This window comes from Thamnophis sirtalis, unplaced genomic scaffold (genome assembly GCF_051295495.1).
Source record: "Thamnophis sirtalis isolate CommonGarterSnake01/CBP01778 unplaced genomic scaffold, rThaSir2_p1.2 scaffold_6, whole genome shotgun sequence".
In the NCBI taxonomy this organism is placed as follows: domain Eukaryota; kingdom Metazoa; phylum Chordata; class Lepidosauria; order Squamata; family Natricidae; genus Thamnophis; species Thamnophis sirtalis.
The window spans coordinates 44,216,968-44,232,396 of NW_028261386.1; the positions used below are offsets into that span (position 1 = coordinate 44,216,968).

Consider the following 15,429-nt stretch of genomic DNA (forward strand, 5'->3'; position numbering starts at 1 on the left):
TCCTAGGATTCTCCATGTGGTCTCTTCATCATGCCAGGTAAATGCAGGCCTACATGGAGGCTCTGGGAGGGTGAAAAATGGTCTTCCTGGAAGTCCAGAAATGGACCTGTTTCCAGCCTCTGGAGGGTCTCCAGAGCCCAGCGGAGGCCGTTTTTGCCCTTCTGGAGGCAATGGTGCAGGAGGCCAAGTAGGGTTCTGTAGTTATTTTCTTAGCTGTTCTTCTGACCTACACAATATACAGGTCTTCTATGTAAGGCAGGTTGGTTGCAATTGTTTTTTTTTCTGCAGTCCTAACTATCTGTTGGAGTCTGTACCCATCCTGTTTCAAACCAGACAGTTATAAAAGTACAAATGACAATTTAAATAATTCCTCTATAGAACTGTTTCAAAAACTCCTGGGGCAGTCTGAACTTTCTAAGTTGAAAGTTCAGGAAGACCAATCTTTGTTGTGCCTTTTTGATGATGGCTCTAATGTTAGGAGTCCATTTCAAATTGTGGCAGATTATAGAACCCAAAATCTTGAAGGATTCTACTGCTGATAGTGTGCTTTCGAATATAGTAAGACCTAGTAGAATAGGATGGCTCCTCCTAAAATCCACCCTCATCTTTACAGTTTTAAGAATGTTCAGTTCCAGATTGTTCTGGCTGCACCAAAGAACCAGTTGTTCAACCTCCCATCTATATGCAGACTCATCACCATTCTTCAGTACTTCAACAGAAGGGTTCTTAGAGATGCAGTCATTAGTTTATACAGAGAAGAGCAATGGAGAGATAACACAGCCTTGAGGGGTTCCTGTGCTATTGTCTAGTTGCTCAAAGTGATTTTCCCTAGCTTCACCTGTTGCTTTCTATCTGTCAAAAGGCCAGTAATTCACCTACAAGTATGGACAGGCACAGCAAGCTGAATCAGTTTAGAGTGAATAGTTCTGGAATGATGGTATTGAGAGCTGTGCTGAAGTCTACAAAAAGGACCCATGAATAGATCCCTGGGGATTAAGATGTTGCAAGATATAGTGCAGTGCCATATTGGCAGCATTTTCTGCTGATCTATTTGCACGGTAGGCAAACTGTATGTGTTATAGCCCAAGTAAGTCCTCGGACTTACGAATGACAGCTCGGCAGCAACCAGGCGCGCCTTAACCAATCAGGCGCGTCTGCAAGTTGCCGGGCTGTCATACGCGCGGCTATTGGTTCTTCCGTCTGACAGCTCCATATAAAAAGCTGTCAGACGGAGGAAGGGTGCCGGTCTACTTATGTTCTTCATTCTTGCCTGTAATAAAGCAGTTGACTTACGGTTACCTCAGACGCCTCAGACTGGTTCTTCCGCGGATCTAACAGTATGGGGTCTAACAGCGGATCCATGATGATTTTCAAGTGGGCCAGACTAAGCTCTCAAAGATTTTCATAACTACAGATGTTAGCATAACCGGTCTAAAGCCATTTACCTTCCTGATGGAGGGCATCTTGAAAACTGGGATGATGGTAGAGCAATTGAAGCAAGAAGGGACATGGCATGCCTCCAGTGGTTTATTAAATATTCAGGTGAAGATGGGGGCCACAGGTTTTCAGGCAAGAAGGAGTTACTCTGTCTGGACCTGGTGCTTTTCCGATCTTTTATGTATGAAACAGATCTCACATATCTTTTTCTAAGATCACCAGAGGTGGGGGTGGGGGGTGGGGAGAGGGAATGGAGATAGGTGTAGGAAATTTTGCTGCTGCTGTTGTACCTGAGGTGGGGAAAACAGAGATAGCTGACATTGATCTCCTCTCAAACCTACAGTGGAATACATTCAGGTGATCTGCCAGTTGACAATTCTCTTCAGTAAGGGAGTTAGGTCTGCTGTAGCCAATGATATTCTTCAGGACTCTCCACACATTTGTTGGTTCATTAGCTGAAAACTGATTCCTCAGCTTTTTGGATTAATTTCTCTTTGGTACCATGATCTCTCTTGTTAATACATTCCTGACCTGATTGTACAAAATCCTATCTCCTTTCCTGTAGACCTTTTCTTTGACATGATGTAGTTGCTTAAGCTTAGCTGCGAACCAAGGTTTATTATTACTATATAGGCACAAACTCTTGGTAGACACACACACGTTTTCACAAGAGTATCTTTCTTTAGTCCTTTGTTGAAATTACTCCCTTTTATCATATTTTTCTCATCAACCACATATTTCATTTTATTATTCCACTGAATATCCATTTTCATGTTTCCCATTACTATAACTGTGTACACTTCTTACACCCTGTAACCATTCCTTTCATTCTGTTTCAAGCAGCCTTTTTCCCCACATATATCCATTTTCCATTTTCTCTTTTGGGAGACCAATTCATCATCCAACACTTGTTTATACACAACCCATGCTTTCTATTCCAGTACTTGTTCTTCTTCCACTCCTGCTCTTTCATTGCCATTTCTTTGTTGTCTAATCTCCCCTACCCAGATTCACTTTTCACACTGAAAAACGGTCCATTCTACATTCAGAGATCTTCACTGTCCTTGTGCTCTTCATAATACTTTTGATTTTTCATCTTAAACAATCCAAGTAACCATGCTTTTTCCTTTTAGACTGATATTCTTTTCTTTGCCACATGTGTGTGTGGAAGAATAGACTTATCCTTAAACTACTTACTTGAATACTATTTATTCACTATTCTGATCAGTCCTTGGGTCTTGGATGGTACATATTTCCTGTACTGCTTTAGTGTATTCCCACCCAGCCATTCATTCTATCTAGCAGAATTAACTTTTTCTGCAGAAGGATGTATAATTTCCCACCAACAACCAATCAATAACAGTTCTTCCTTTATCTTTATCTACCTTCATTCAGATTTGTTACAGTTTTCATCTTTTTTTTTTTTAGTTTTATACATTATCTTTAGTGAAGCATGGAAACCAGCGTTTGCATTTCTTGCGTCGGATATCTGATTTTCATTCTTTAACTGCATTTATTAAAACTTAAGGGCCGTGGTGGCTCAGTGGCTAAGACACTGAGCTTGTCGATCAGAAAGCAGTTTGGGGGTTCGACTCCCTAGTGCCGCATAACTGCACGAGCTCCCGTTACTTGTCCCAGCTTCTGCCAACCTAGCAGTTCGAAAGTATGTAAAAATGCAAGTAGAAAAATAGGGATCACTTTGGTGAAAAGGTAACAGTGTTCCATGCCCCTTTGCTGTTTAGTCATGCCAGCCACATGACCATGGAGATGCCTTCGGACAGTGCTGGCTCTTCGGCTTTGAAACGGAGTTGAGGACCATCCCCTAGAGTTGGGAATGATTAGCGCATATGTGCAAGGAGAACCTTTACCTTTACCTTATTAAAACTTGCTGTTTCCCATACAGTATAGTCAGCTGGCATTTTCATGTAAAGTTTTCCATTAAGATGAAGAAGCATTTATCTTAGTTATGCAGTTTATTTATTTGTTTATTAAATTTATATACAGCAGATCTCACTATCCAAAGCAACTCCAAGTAGGCTCAGTTTCAGCACATTTTGGCCATTGTGGTCCAGATTAAAATCAAGTCTCTTCCCTGAGTTTTAAATAAGACATATACCTTTATTGACTGTCCTGAAATTTAATATAGTAGGATTCCATGCTGTTTGATTTTATTGCTATGTGCTGCTTTTTGCTTTGCAAAGTGTTTTTAATTTCAATTCATTGCTTTGTTATATTTTATGCTGCCACTTTAAATTCTTAATCTAATGATTTTTTTGATAAGTATAGTACTAATAATACTACTCCTGATTCTAACAAGTGTTACATTTAAAAGCAACTCCACATGCTAGAAGTACCCCTGTGGTTTGCCATGATTCCCAGCTTTCAGTGTACACAGGTCAGATCCATTCAATTCCTATTCCTTCAGGACAAATATGCCACCTGCTGTCAGGCCCCAAGACAGAACCTAAAGGGGATATTTCCTCCCCTTTTCATTTAGACATGTGAGTTGCACCTAGCATTCCTGTCAGGCGTTTGATGAACAAACCCTTCAATAAGCAGTTGATTATTCTGCCAAGAATCCTTTACAGTTCTATATAAATAAGGGGAGGGGGTGGAGAAACAGCCATTCCTAGGCAGGGTCTGTCACAATTGGTTTTTTTTAATGCAATCACATTTTACAAGTAATTTAATCTGCTCTTTTATATATTTTAAATGCCTAATAATATTGGGCTATGCCAGTTCTTAAAAAAGAAAAAGAAAATAACAAATCTGACTAATTCTCACATTTTAATGAACCCAGACATACTCTTATTGGATATCTTGGATAAATAAGCATTTCCTTTCTTGCTAACATTTTTTCCCCACTGTTGACTTAAAAGGTCATTTTTGTGTCATAAAGAAACAATGGCCACATTTGGTATTTCTAAGAGCTGATCTGGAACTTTTGCGCTTTCCATGTGGATCCTACCAAAGGGAAGAGGAAACATTGGATCTATGATTTGGAAGAAAGAGGAAAGGGAAGGACTTGCTCCAGATGCCCAAGGATGACCCAAGGGCTGTGTGGCTGTCAGAACCTTACAATCATTTTCAGTGAATTGTATAGAGAGGAAAATAATTGAATATTGATACATAAGGGTATATAAAGTCAATAATCTGCAACTTTTAACGACATACTTTTAACGACCTCTGTTGCATATTTTTGTATAATCCCTTAACAAAATTCCAGTAATATAAGTACTGGAGAAATGGAAAACTCTTATATCCAGATCCGACAGCATTAATCCTTCTCTGAGTAAGTTCCTCCTTATTTTCCACATTCTGTATGGAACAATCCTAAGTGGAATCAACTGAGGTAGGTATATTAATTAAGCAAATAAATGAGTACACAAACCATAGTTCAACATGTGACATATATGCATATGTCTATGCCATCAGAAAGATTGATCATATTGTTAAATAAGCTCAAAGTTGATAAACTGGGTATTGACATGAATCATTGATTCTGGGAGACTGGATGTGAGATTTATTTGTTCCATAGCAAAGTTTTGCTTTTGTTTACTGTCTCTATAACCATTGTTTGTTTTGTTTTTATGTTGTAGGTTTTCGTGCCATCACTTTTTCTGTTCAAAAGACAAATGCAAACTGTAGGTCTGTGTAAAGTATTTGAAAAGGAGCATCATTAACTCTGCTGGCACAAGCAAAGGTGCTTCAAGGGCTTTCCCAAGTTGTTTCCAAGTTGTTTCCAAGTTGTTTCCAAGTTGTTTCTGCGTGTGTGGGCATGATGTTCTCTGCTTTGCCAGAGGTCCCAGGAAAGTGTGGCCTCTGCAGGCACATACCTGTACAGACAACCTGGGAGATCCCTTGAAGGAACCACACCAAGCCTTCTAGGGGATACAGCTGCCTTGATCCTTGGAGGTGGGGTGGGGGGGAGAAGAGAAGGCTCATGCCAAGTACTTTCCAAACCTCTTGATATTTTGCATCATTTAACCATTTGGGTCAATCAGTAGAGGTTTCTAGGTTATCTAAAAAGCAAAGTTTGCAAAGGTTCATTTATAAATTATTCCTTCTGGAATCATGAATATTTTTGGAACATTTTGGACACATTTTTAATCACCCCAGCTGCCTCTTAAAGCAAACTGGCACCTACACTGGGCAAAAGGGATGTAGGAAAATGCTGGGGATGGAAGATCTCTTTATGTTTGGCTGAGAAGTGTAAAAACATATTGCTCCTAATTCTGAAAGATCTGCCCCGAGTTGCTGATTGCTTATTATGGGTGTCTGAATCATCGCTTCTTGCTGGGTTAACAGAGGCTGCTGAAGTAACTTCAGAAGAATTATAAAGCAGCCAAGTTCTAAGGAGGGAGTTCACACTGGAAGTAAACAGAATGAGGACACAGAGGAAACTTAGAATGCTATTTATGACACTCAGTGATAATTGTATACCATGTGCTGTATTAAAAAAAAAAAAAAAAACAAAATCTTTCCTGTCCAAGAGGAGATGGGGAATAAAATTCAGCAGAGGTGTTTAAGGAGAAACCCATAGCAATATTTCCCCCTATGTGAACAGTGTGTACTTGGAAAAAACTGAAATCTTTAAAGAAATAATATCTTCTTTTAGTGATATGCTAAGAAACAAAGGGAACTGACATAAAAAGCAACTCTTCACAAGGAAAAGAATCAAAGAGAGAAGCCAGGATAATAGTGACATACAAAAGCAAGAGACCTAGAAGTTATTCTGCATTGCTAAAGCCCAAAAACAAATTTCAAATCCCTGCAACAAGACAAATAGCAAACTATTACAAGGAACTGTAGCAAATATATGCCAACTGGACCTATCAAGCCATGAAGTGTGCTGTCTGCCAGGAGCATGGTTCAGCGATTTGACAGAATGAATCTCAAGACTTATCACTTCTATAATCCCTTCTTGTTAATCCATGTAGGGACAAATGCACCACAAAGAGCAAGCACCTTCAACTTTGACATTCTAAGCAGGAAAACGGGGGATTCAAATCGTGTTCTCGTTCTTTTTCTTTCTCTTTTTTGATCCATATAAGATGACTACAAAAAAAAAGAACAATACTGGAAATCAGCGAGTGACTTGAAGGCATACAATTGTTTCCTTGGTTCATATTTTGGGTTAACTGTATGGACTGCTGACATGGAATAACAATAGAAAGGAAGTAGAGTTGTACTGTAGGTATGTACCAGATGTGAACAGTATCCACTTCTGCTCAGAAATTCAGGTGAATACGTTTGGCAATATTCAAGACCATAGATGTCAATATAGTAAAAGAATAAATAATAGGAATATGAATGATATCTATTATTGCCTATCTAGAGCAGCATGTGACCTAATGGTGAAGATGCTTGGGAGTTTGGGAGTTCAATCCTAGGTAACAGGTAGATATTTCTTTATCAGAGTGCAAAGAAAAAAATACATGTTGTGAACTCTGCATGGCATCAGGAAGGGCATCTGGCCAGTATATGCATAACTCCATCCAGAAATGGGGGATACTTTTGAAAAGCAAACTGGAGATCTTTCAAATCTGTAATCAATAAGCTTCCATGGCTAAGGGTGGACTTGAACTTGGGTTTCCCTGGTATCAGTTAATATCTTGTACTTTACACCACACTGTCTCTTTCTCTCTCTCCATTCATAACTGGTTCTGTTTAGTAAATGAGAAATATGCAGTTTCCACTTTATCTTCTCATTTTGTAAGCACAATGTAGAACATTTTATCATAGCAATGCTTGTGACTACAATCCTTTAATATTTTGCCATAGAAATTAATTAATCCTGTTGATTTGGCAGAGAGGGTAGAGATATTGCATTGTCTTGGGCTGCTTCACTTACTTGTGCAACTGAATGAAATTACAGCCATTCACTACTTTAGACAGTTTGTGAGACGATTACGTTTTTTAAAGTTCTGCAACAGAAAAAAAAATACCATTCATGTAGAAGTGCATATATAAGATGCTAATTAGGTCTTCCAATGTATTACATTTTCTAAGTATGCAAATATTATTTTCATGGGCCAATGTTGGTACTTCTCTATTACTGTTAGAAGTAGAACAGTTAATATTATCACATCCTGTGTTCTACTACTTTATTCTGTTAAACATGTAAACTCATTCTTGGGCTGTGAGTTCATGGGATGTTCCAATCTGTTTCCTTTTTATTAATATTTTGGGTGCTAATAGCGTTTTCTTAGGGATGCGCTGGCTCAGTGGCTAAGACAGTGGCTCAGTCAGAAAGGTCAACAGTTCGGCGGTTCAAATCCCTAGCACCACATAATGGAGTGTGCTCCTGTTACTTGTCCCAGCTTCTGCTAACTTAGCAGTTCAAAAGCATCTAAAATGCAAGTAGAAAAAATAGGAACCACCATTGGTGGGAAGGTAACAGCATTCCGTGAGCCTTTGGCATTTAGTAATGCCAGCCACATGACCATGGAAACGCCCTCGGACAGTGCTGGCTCTTTGTCTTTGAAACGGAGATGAGCACCGCCGCCTAGAGTTGGGAACGCTTAGCACATATGTGCAGGGAAACCTTTACCTTTTCTTCTATGCAAGGAATGGGATCAGTGCACGTAGACAATTTGCTTTACTTCAAATAAATATTATAGAGCTTCTCCTCTTTATTAGCTCCATCTGACAAAAACAAATTAATTCACTCTTCCTTAATTTTAGTTCATTGTAAGTGCTGAACATTTATTCCATTACTTATAGGCTGGTATTCCATAACTCTTGCTGTTTTGTTTGTATTATTGCCTTCCTATCACCTGTCCTTGTCTCTTGATAATAAAAAAATCCAGCATTCTCAGGGTTCATGTATTCCTTTGCCTTTTTTCCTTTTCCCCTTTTCAAGTCAGTGTTGACTCCGGGTGAATGCTTGGAGGGGTCCCTGTAGTTTTCTTGGCAAGATTTTTGGAAATGGTTTGCCATTGTCTCCTTCACAAGGTTAAGAGAACGTATGTGCCTGAAGATCACCCAGCTGTCTTTGTGCTTAAGGCATGAGCAGAATTAATCATCTTCTGGTTTCTAGACTGATGTCTTAACCTCTGTATCAAACTGATTGTATTCCTAAATCATGACGAGTGATAGTTGTTTGGGTTATGATTTTTTGGAATAATACAGTTGTTTGGGTTCACACAACTGAGTGAATTATAAACTAATCACATTGGCTGGACTAGTTAGAATGTATACCAGGGGTGGGTTCTGGCTGCTGCTACTGCCAGTTTGCTCAGGGACGCGGTGCATGTACGCGCTTGATGCAGGCAATGCACACATGCACAGTTCTAAAAAATGCTTCTGCGCATACGCGGAAGCAAAAAACAAGATGGCAGTGCCTATGACACTGCCAAGAGAACCAACATGGGGGCATGGCAGGCTGAGTTACTACCTACTCGGCTGAGCTGGTCTGAACCAGTAGGAACCAACCTCTGATGTAAACCTGTACATGGCGAGTAAAATGAATCTTGAGACAGATAGCGTAGGGAACAAAGGTATTACAGAAACTGGTAGTCCTGCTAAAAATACACTGAAATCTTGTGCCAGAGGGGAGCAATGGAAACAGACTGTGAAGTGGGTGTATGGGGCTTTGAGCACACAGCGCTTATAAGCAGTATCCTGAATAACAGGAATCAAGCTTCTTATAATCTTCTCCGCTGTACTTACCATTCTCTGAATGGACCTTCTATATGAGGCATGGCTACCACCAACTAAAAAGTGATGCAGTTTGTGAAAATGCTTCCAATCATGCCTTTGTAAAAAGTGACCACGACAGAAGGAGAAAGGTGTGCTCTCCTCATCCGATGCAAGAAATGCAGACACTAGTTCGCATGCTTCACTAAAGATAACATATAAAGAGACCAAGTCAGATTGTTATTATCTGCATCCCCAGATATTTAATACTCTTCACCACCTCTACATATACAGTAAGACCAATCCAGAGATGTCGGTTGTGGTGAGGGCAGTGGTGTACTGGAGCCATCTCACATCTCCTTGTGAGAACCAACTGGTAAATTCTCTGGAATTTTGTAAGTTGATAACAGCAAGATATTTAGTCCACTAATCAGCTGTTCTGCAGCTATGGCGGGAATGGCAGAGCCAATAGTTAAATATTTAGCAATGCACCATTGGCTTAGAGAGATTTACTCACCCAAGGTTACCTTGTGAGTTTTTGTGGTTAAAAGGGTTAAAAGGGGGCTTGAACATAGATCCTAGTCCAACACCTTAATTGCTTCAGTACACTATAACTTTCGTAGTATGCAATTTCAGTCTTTGTTTTTGCCTGTCTTTTTTAGCCAGCTGGAGAACCTTGTTACTCTTCTCCAAAACTGTATATGCTGCATGTGTGCAAATGGAAGATACTTTCCTTGTTTATGATTGGGAGTACTATAGAGGTAAGAGGGTTGGGAAATGACAAATAAACTACTTAATTCAAGCCAGGCTTCTTCTTCTAGCATTCAACTCATATTTAGTATAACTCCTGACTTTGGATTTATCATCTTACAAATCAAGCATTGGCTTTTTTTTGGTCCACTGAGAGAGAGCTATATTTTTCCATTGCCAAAGATGGTCATCTTCATCTTATGAAGCATGTTTTAGGTGTATTTATGGCCATTGATATACTTTCTGGAGACAATAGAATTGCTTCCTAAATCCACCCAAAATGTGTTGTTTAATTTCCAAACTCTAATACTTTTTTACTTAGTACATTACGTCAGTTAAAAATTGGAAGAAGAACTCTAGTGCTGTTTTTATTTACCAGACTGTCAGCATTATAAACAATTTCTTAATAATCCCAACTGCAATATGTGTCTGTGGGTCAAAAAAGGCAAGATTGCAGAAATGATATTGTGTTGTAATATGAATCCCGCTGCATTTGAGTATGCACACGGTATTGATGCACATACTGTATAAAAGGGACAAGGTTTGTATCACAAGATCACATCTACCACCTGGTCTTTTTTAATCTTCTCTCTGAAGAAGCCAGTGCATCTCAGATAGATAGCAGTTTCATCTCAGCAGGGAATGTGCGCGCGCACACATACACACACACGGGGGGGAGAGAGAGGGGGTAGGGAGGGAGGGGATTAGTATAAAGGTAATGATATTCACTTATTTACTAGTGAATACTCCACCCCCAGAAAATATTGTAAGGGTTACTGAAAACAGAAGGAAAGCATTTGGAAGATGGGAGAAAAATACTGCGTAGATGCTCAAATTAATATTAATAGCAGCACTGAACACTTGCATCATATTATATCATTATGTCTAAAGATCAAATGTCTAGAGGTTTTAATTTCCCACAGATAATGCCTCAAATTCCCTATGCTTATTACCCTGCACATCAAAAGACAATGTGAGAGATGATTTTGGATGGGGGAGATGAAGGCAGGCTTAGCATTGTTATGCAAAATATTCCCATGCGTATCCTTATTGCATACATACTAAGATTGAACAGAAAATGTATTTTAGGAACCTTGCATGATAAAACACAGTAACTGTACTGACCTTTTGCGACTAATTAGAAAGCTAGCATCTCTCCCCCGGCAAACACTGGACATTGAGTATGTTATACTTGCACACTTAAATAGATGATAATTTGACTATTCAGCACTAAAGCAGCATTTGCTCCATCTTAGAAAGTTAATTCTTTTGCAAAATAGTCTATGTGGCAGGCCAAGCTGAATTCTGCAATCTTTGGGCTGCTCCTTGGTGCTGCTTTAAGCTGTCGGACTCCCTGGGTGAGGCAGCTGAAAAGGAAATCAGCTCCCTTTCCAGATTTCCACTCTTTCCTCTTCCTTGGTTATGGTGATGGCATGATGTTATATTTGGACTGTGTTTACTATGAAATCTGATTGGCAAATTCCCCTTCCTTTAAAAAAAACCCTTTCCTGTATTATCAAAACAACAACCAGCAAACAGCAACAACCACACAATTTTACCTCTCCCCCCACCCCGTTCACTTGGAATAGAAGGGGAGTAGAATTCACTTTATTGGGAAAAAACAAAAATAGATTCAGGCTAACAAACAAATCCATGTTTTCATTGTTCCATCAGTGAACCTCTAAAACAGGGGTCACCAACCTTTTGGACCTCAGGGACCACTAAATTCATAATTTTCAATCCCACGGACCACTAATATGATCTCCCTAATGACCAGCTGGGTGGGCGTGGGTAGGTGGTCATGTGACTGTGTGGGCGTGGCCAATTTGATATCACGTCGAAGGCACCTTGCCGGCCTCTACTCACCCCTCCCCTCCCAGCCACTCTTCACCTGCCTGCCCAGGCTCCTTAGGGCCCCAACAGTAAGCGGTTGTTAGAGCTAAGCAGCCACCACAAGAAAGAATTGGCAAAAAAGCGGGCTCAGTTCAAATTGGATCCGACCGAGAAGGAGACTCAGCAGAAGCATCTCACTGAGGACTATGAGCATAGGCTTTCCAAGCAGAGGGAATACCTGTGGGAGTGCAAGGCCAGATACTGGCCCATGGATGCTCACTGGGCTGAAATGGTTACCCAGTTCCAGGCTATGATGCAGTCCCACTGGAACAAGGCCCTCCGGCTCTTCACCACCAGCAGTGCTTCCCTCCAGCCTTCACTCAAAGCCTTGTACCAAGAGGATGAAGAAGACCCCAAATCATAATTTATGCCCCCTCTGCTCCACACCAAAATACCCTAAATGGAGAAACTCTCTGCAGCAACCCAAGCGTTCATTGCATGTATCCGGCCCAGGGGCCGTAGTTTGAGTACCCCTAATTTAGTGCAATATAAAAAAATGCTAATAATTTTTCTGTGGACCACCACAATTTTCTCATGGACCATCCATTGGTGACCGCTGCTCTAGAATCCACCTTTTCACTAGTCTACTGGAGAACTTGTAAGAATACATAGAGACCGTAGAGGACAATGACCTACAATCAGAAGAGAGGGGCACTATAACTAATAGGATTGGAGGTATTTGAGTACAGGGAAATGAAATGCAGGTTAGGCAACACAGCTTTTGACATGCAAACGGAAAAGAGAGGCAGGAATTGCAATCCTGGTGGGATGGGACCAGGTAGAAGTCAAGGCTTCCTTGAGAAAAAGACCAACAACTTGTATGTGTGCTACGGCAAGTTGGTCATCTGGTTCAGCCTGCAGAGCAATTGAATTTGCAGATTCAGTAGGGAAAGAACAGAGAGAGAGACATGGGAGCAGGCCATCCCTTTCGATGAGCCCCAAAGCCTTTACCAGTTAAAGCAAACAATGCTGAACAAAGGACAAGACTGGACAAGACTGTCTGACCTGAGGCCAAACAATGCCTTGCTTAGAAACAAGAAAACCCGTCCTAATAATAATGGTTCAGAGATGAAATGTGTGTTGCTAGGGAGAAGCTCAGTGTTGGAAAAATAACCGCAGAAGTTCAAATCGATATTTTTAAGCAGCCTTTGTGCAGTATGATTAGTTGGCGTGTATAAGATGAATCAGCCACGGTTTCACGCAAGCATTCAAAAATGAGCTGCTCAGCTACTCAGTGATGCTAACCAGATGTTTCGCTTTTGTCTGTAGTTCATTTTCTAAACTCTTTGAGAAGCACACATGTAACGGGACCCTTACCAAATTTACAGCAGCTACCCGAATGGCTCACTTTTCCTCTGCTATGTGGAAGAAAAAGAAAATACAAAGAAGTGACAAAGCTCAGTAACTGGGGAGTTTTCCTCTGTGTTAAAAACCTTATGAAAGTAGCGTTAACGTTTGAGGGGCCTTGTAGATATTAAATAGATGGGGTGCAGTCCCATGAGGACCCAATTGGCATAATATATTCATATGCAAGATGAACACACACTAACTTAATTGTATATTAAATACAATTTGTATCACATTATAAGTGATGTATGCCTTTAGATATAATTCTGAAAAACGTATATCATCCCTCTTGTGAATACAATGAAAGAAGCAGAGAAGGCTTGAAGAAAAAGGGTAGAGAAGGCAGAGATAAGATTGTGATAGCTGCCCTTCCCTCCCTTTCTTCCAACTTAAGAGTTGCCAGGATGTTTCCCTATATAATAGAATGAGTGACTTTCTGTCTGTTGTGCAACACATACACACAGACAGAAACAGAGAGGGTGGGGAGAGAATGAAAGAATGAAGACACACAGAGACACACACAGAGAGAGAATAAGAGACAGAGGACACAGACAGACAGACAGACAGACAGACACAGAGAGAATGAGAGACAGAGGACAGAGAGAGACAGAGACACAGAGAGAGAGAGAGAGAGAGAGAGAGAGAGGGAGGGAGGGAGGGAGGGAGGGAGGGAGGGAGGGAGAGAGAGAGAGAGACCAGAAAGCTATAAACTGAGCAGTTCAAATGACAAAAGAAGCTATACTGGGATTACACATAAATACCATTCCAAGACCAAGATCTCCTAGGCAAAGGACTTTTGAACTTTTCAGATCAGTGGACGCATTTGGGATTTTTAGAACATATTATGGGTGCTCTCACAAAATGACTTCTGGGGAGGGGAGTTGCACATTCATAAAAGAGCTTCCATGTAGGACACAACCAACTTCAAAATACAAATATATGAAGCTTGCCACAGCTCCAGGTGCATCTGGAGTCAGTTTTGGAAACAGCTACTAGACTTTTTATCAATTTGAGAATCAGCCAACATCCTCTCCATCCTACTTTGTTTGCCATTATCTTTTCTCTGGGCAGCTGGGCACCCTTCCAAATAAATCTGGAAACTGGGCTCCAGAGAATATTCTCAGAACTGGAGATGGTACTTGAGATTTTCCAACCTGCCATTTTTAAATGTTAAAATTCTAGTGGGACAAAGAGTTATCAAAAGAAGCATCTGCAGGTACTATAGGGGAATAAACTGATTTTCTCTTTCTTCCAATTCAATCTTTTGGAGGTTGAAGTAGGTATGAGTGTTCCTGAGAGCAAGAATCTATCTGGAACAAAGATAAGTGATACAGGTTTATAATTGTAACAGGAAGTAAATTATTTACTGGAAATATATTATACCTATAGGCAAAACGTATCCCCTACCTTTCTATATCCTACCAAGAGATGAGTCAAAACCAGTGGTGGGTGTCTACCGGTCTGGACCGGTTCAGCTGAACCGGTAGTGGTATGGCAGCCTGGATTGCTGGAACCTAGGCCTGCCACGCCCCCGGACCGGTTCCCTGGTCTCTTCTGCCATTGCCAGCATGTTTCTGCGCATGCACAGAATGGTTTTCAGTCAACTGCACATGCTCAGCAATATGCAGTGCGCGGGCAGGCGAGCGAAGCCAGCAGCATGCATGCAAAACACTATCCCAGCGTACTGGTAGTAAACTGGTTAGGAACCCACCACTGCTCAGAACATGGTCTGTCTTGTCTGTCTGTCTGTCTCTGTCTCTCTGTAACCAAACGCAGAAGGAAATGAGCTCACATTAGTTTTTCTTGGATACAGAACAGGCAGACTGACAGACAGAGTAAATCCTCAAATCTCTATCTACACCCTACTGCCCTTTTATAGTAAATAAGTCATGGGATGATGAAAAGTGAATGCCACTAGATTTAGGTCACTTCTTCCTTTCTGTTCTTCTCACTTTGCATCTGAAAGACAATTAACCCTATTATTTCCCTTCCAATATTGATTTTTTAAAATTAAAATGTTAGTGCCACATTGGCAGAATATTCAGGGATCACAGAATACTTATGAAAAGAATTCTTCCCTCCCTAATGTAATACTATTCTCCTGGATATCAGACTTGCTTGGCAATTGATCTTAATTGCATGATCAAACTATCTTCCCAACCCCCAACTTAACAAAATAACAGAGTTGAAAGGGACCTTGGAGCTCTTCAAGTCTAACCGTTCAAGCAGGAAACTCTATATCATTTCAGACAAAGGATTGTCCAATCTCTTTTTAACACACACACCCCCATGTTGGAGTGAACCTCCAACTTCTGGAGTCAAGTCATTCTACTGTTCTGTCAGGAAATTTCTCTTTAGTTC

At 40.5% G+C, this 15,429-nt stretch overlaps 1 long non-coding RNA gene across 1 annotated transcript; it reads right to left on the bottom strand.

Annotated features, from left to right (window-relative positions):
• Window positions 1-7,276: 7,276 nt before the first annotated feature.
• On the bottom strand, window positions 7,277-11,109 carry LOC148044960 (uncharacterized). The gene is made up of 3 exons (XR_015697147.1): window positions 10,954-11,109; window positions 9,112-9,283; window positions 7,277-7,364 (listed from the first exon to the last, which is right to left on the bottom strand). It is a non-coding gene; the product is annotated as an uncharacterized LOC148044960 (long non-coding RNA).
• Window positions 11,110-15,429: the final 4,320 nt, after the last annotated feature.